We start from the raw sequence: 3,420 nt of genomic DNA on the forward strand, positions 1-3,420 counted from the left end.
TTCAAGAAGAAAAAGTATATAAAACTAATCAAACTTTTTCAAGAAACACATTTAGAGGCATACAATCTTATCTTTAAATTTACTAATAGAATGCTTAAAGTAATACCTTTAAGTTAAACATGTAATCCTCCAACAACAAAATGGATCTTTGTTAAAAATTAAATCATATCCTTAAACACAAAGGGAAACATGATCTTACAATATATGATATTGAAAAGTGTATGAAATTGAAAAGTGCATAATGGAAGCTATGAGATAACCCTTTAAAATAACAGATGAGTTCATTATTAATTAGAGATACATATGAATGTTTACCTTAAGTAAAATGACTTCTTTCTAGTGAAGCATGTTGGTATAGTTATAAGATTCTAAACCCACAAATTAGAGTGTCATATAAGGCCTAAAAAGAAAGCATATTAAATCTAAAAACATACCGTTAAAAAAATCCACAAATTTGCATACATTCTAAGTAGATTTAAAAAGAAATAAAATAAAACTAAATCTTAAATTTAAAAAGATAAAAAAGAAGAAATCTAAAACATGCCATCGACCTCAACATATATAAAACAAACCAAGTGTCTTAAAACAGTTTGGAAAGTAAAAGAATCAATGTCCAAAATAACTCAATTGCTAAATGAAAATATACATCAATCAACCCTCTTATGGGCATAATAATTGTGCCAAAAAATTGCATACTACTCAATTTTCTTGACTAACGCAAATGCCTACAAAACATTGCAAAAGTCATAAAATGATATATAAGGAATGGTTTAACTCTTATCAATCATATCATATTAAGTTCCACGACTTTAATATATATTAGGTTCCACGACTTTAATTCACATTGCAAAAGTCACGCATTTTTTACTTCAATAGTTTAACTCTTAAGAATCATATTAGATTCCACAACTTTAATTCATATATTTTATTTATATTTAATTTTATTACAACTTAAAATATTAATTTAAATATTTTAATTAATATTACTATACATTATTTTAATTTTAATTTAAAATTAAATTGAAATTAAAATTTTATAAGAATAACAAAATTAAATGTCAAATACATGACATGAATAAGTAAAAATGATAAAAGTAAATAATAAATTTCAATTTAGTTATTTTCATATCCAAAGCGCTCTCAAATATTCTCTACTAAATCTGCTTGAAGTTGTTCATGACCTTGTTTTTCACGGATACTTGCTCTCCTTTGAAATCTTGTTACAAGATTATGATGATAACCATTAGATGTTTCAATTGTTGAAACGTTATTATCCATGTTATTATAAGAGTAATCAAAATTGCCACCATATGCATGTCGTTCGTCCTCAACGATCATGTTATGTAATATGATGCATGCATATATTTTATGTTTGAGGATTTTCATGTGTCAACCACGAGCTGGACCGCATATAATTACAAATCTAGATTGGAGCACTCTAAATGCTCGCTCCACATCCTTTCTAGTTGATTCTTATTTTTGGAAAAATGGTTTTCTCTTCTTTCCTTGTGGCATTGGGATTGTCTTGACAACTGTAACTCACTTGAGATAGATGCCATCTACTAGATAATATCACATATTATATGGAGTTCTGTTAACTGTATATTTCACTTTGAGAGTGTGTCCTTCCAAAACATCGTTAAACACATTTGACTGCTTTAACACATTAATATCATTGTTTGAACCTGTAGAGCCAAAAAATGCATGTCAAACTCACAAGTCTTGTGATGCCACTGCTTCAAGCATGATCGTGGATTTACCATGACCACCTCGACAAAAATGGCTTTTCCAACCAATCGGACAATTTTTTCATTCCCAGTGCATACAATCAGTAGAACCTAACATACTTGGAAAGCCACATGCCTCCAGTGGCGGAGCTTCTCAAGGACAGGGGGGGGCCGCGGCCACCCCAAGAAAAAAAAAAATTCTCTTTCTTCTTCTCTCTTCCATCCAGCCTCTCTCCTTCTCTGTTCTCTTCTTTGATTCCCTCCCTCTTGCTTACAAGTTACAGCCGTCCTCTCTCCCTCTTCCATAATCAGATTCACGAATCAATCACGACAAACATGCGCCTCTGCTCGCTGCGGGCCTGCGGCGGCCGCCTCTGCCTGACTGCCTCCGTAGCCGTTCCGCCCGTTCGTCGCTCTCGGGCCTGTTCGCTGCTCTCAGGCCTGTTCGCTGCAACTCTCCAGATCGCATCTGCCTGACTGCTTTGTTTGCTGCAACTCTCAAAATGTTCGAATTTCTATTTTGTTATTGCTGATTTTTGTTAGTTAGTGCTGATTTTTGTTAGGTTTGATTTATGTTAGCATGAAATTTAAAGCTTACATTATTAGTGTTGAGTTTGAAGCTTTGATTTGTAGTTTGGAATTTTGATTTGGAATTTCAATTAGAGTGCTGATTTTTTTTAGAGTTTTTGTGTTGCACATAAGGTGTTTGATGTTATGTCAATATAAAGTGTTTGAATTTTTTTATCGCACATAAGGTGTTTGATTTTATGTCTGTATGAAGTTTTTGAGTTTTTTTGTCGCACATGCACATAAGGTGTTTGATTTTATATCTATATGAAGTGTTTGAGTTTTTTGTCGCACATAAGATGTTTGATTTTATGTCTATATGAAGTGTTTGAGTTTTTTTTGTTGCACATAAGGTGTTTGATTTTATGTCTAAAATTTCTAAATTATTTGATATTTCACTTTGTGTTTATTTCAACTTAAATTTTTGTTATATAATATTATTTATATATTTAATTTATATATTATATTTTTACGTCGGCCACCCCAAAGTTTTCGGTCAAGCTCCGCCACTGCATGCCTCCCCCATTTGAAATAATCGATGAATATCATTGTTGTTTAGTCTTCAAAGGTATTCATCTCCAAACATCCCGTTCACGCCCTTTACAAATCTCTCTATAAAATATATTGGGATTGGTTGGTGATGATGGTAATTAAGAATTTTGAAAAGGATGTTGATAACTTTGCATAAAATGCAACCAAGATTGTTGAAGATTATATTGATTTTGATCCATTTGACACAAATACATTTTTTTTTTTGAAATAATAAGATGAAAATATAAGTAAAAAATATTGTTAATAGAAGCTTAAAGAAAAAAATTGTGAAAGAAAAAATAAGAGAAAGAAAATCAAATTATTTCCATTAATAAGAAAATATATTTCATATACAAATTAATGGTAAAAAACGTTAACTGTTATAAATTTAGAAATATATTTTGTTATTATTAAATTGTGAAGTGTCGTTCCTTCGTGAAATAACCGTTATTTGAGCATGACATAATTCCAACGGTGAACGTGCCAAAAAACTGGATTTGACGTGAATCTACGCTGACGGACTAAGAAATTTTGCAATGGTTAAAGTTGTTCCAAGGTGAGAGAATTTAAAAAAATAAATGATTAATAGAATTAA

The 3,420-nt window shown here is 30.8% G+C and overlaps 1 pseudogene; it reads right to left on the reverse strand.

Moving 5' to 3' along the window:
* Positions 1-1,140: 1,140 nt before the first annotated feature.
* LOC140920721 (uncharacterized) lies at positions 1,141-2,196 on the reverse strand (annotated as a pseudogene).
* Positions 2,197-3,420: the final 1,224 nt, after the last annotated feature.

This window comes from Cicer arietinum, chromosome 6 (assembly GCF_000331145.2).
Source record: "Cicer arietinum cultivar CDC Frontier isolate Library 1 chromosome 6, Cicar.CDCFrontier_v2.0, whole genome shotgun sequence".
Taxonomy (NCBI): Eukaryota; Viridiplantae; Streptophyta; class Magnoliopsida; order Fabales; family Fabaceae; genus Cicer; species Cicer arietinum.